We start from the raw sequence: 517 nt of genomic DNA on the forward strand, positions 1-517 counted from the left end.
CTGGCGGGAGGGCGCCGCCTTCCCCCGCTCGCCCGGACCTACCGGCAGCGCCTCGCCCGCTCCCCGCTGAGCTGGGCCTCCCCGTGCCCGGGCTGCGAGCGGAACCAGCGCGTCCCCGCACCGGCGGCGCGTCTGAGCACTGGTGGGAGGAAAAGGGAAGGAGAAAAAAAGAGTACAAACATTGACGGACAGCGCCGAAACTCTCCCGCTCTGCCGGACAAACGGCCGGTCCTCAGTATCGGGGAATTTCGCAGCTCTTGCAAGAGGCTTACTCATAGATTGACAAATTAAAACAAGTGATCTTCAACTTTCCTGTAATCGGTGTAGCCAGACTCCACATTTTCTGGCACAGGAGGAAAAAACCCTCCCCTAATTTTACAATACCCTTTACACTGCCAAGATCAGTTATTTCAGACAGCACCGCATGGAAGAAAACAAAATGAGCAAAGAAACTTTCAACAGATGTTGTTTTACCTAGTGCCCTTACAGGCAATTAATTGGATTCAGTCTTTGGAAA

General features: G+C 53.8%; 1 protein-coding gene across 4 annotated transcripts in view; it reads right to left on the minus strand.

The window, feature by feature from the left end:
* LITAF (lipopolysaccharide-induced TNF factor) overlaps positions 1-517 on the minus strand; it is a 27,236-nt gene that overhangs the window by 16,114 nt on the left and 10,605 nt on the right. For 2 of the 4 annotated variants that reach the window (XM_009324738.1, XM_009324737.1), the window contains exon 1: positions 43-117. The exons of 1 other annotated variant lie outside the window; for it this stretch is intronic. The gene's annotated coding sequence lies outside the window, so the exon portion shown is untranslated. Of the gene's footprint in view, positions 1-42; positions 118-517 lie in introns of those variants that run through there. One more of the 4 variants, XM_009324740.1, reaches the window with a different exon arrangement.

This window comes from Pygoscelis adeliae, unplaced genomic scaffold (genome assembly GCF_000699105.1).
Source record: "Pygoscelis adeliae isolate BGI_AS28 unplaced genomic scaffold, ASM69910v1 Scaffold85, whole genome shotgun sequence".
NCBI lineage: Eukaryota > Metazoa > Chordata > Aves > Sphenisciformes > Spheniscidae > Pygoscelis > Pygoscelis adeliae.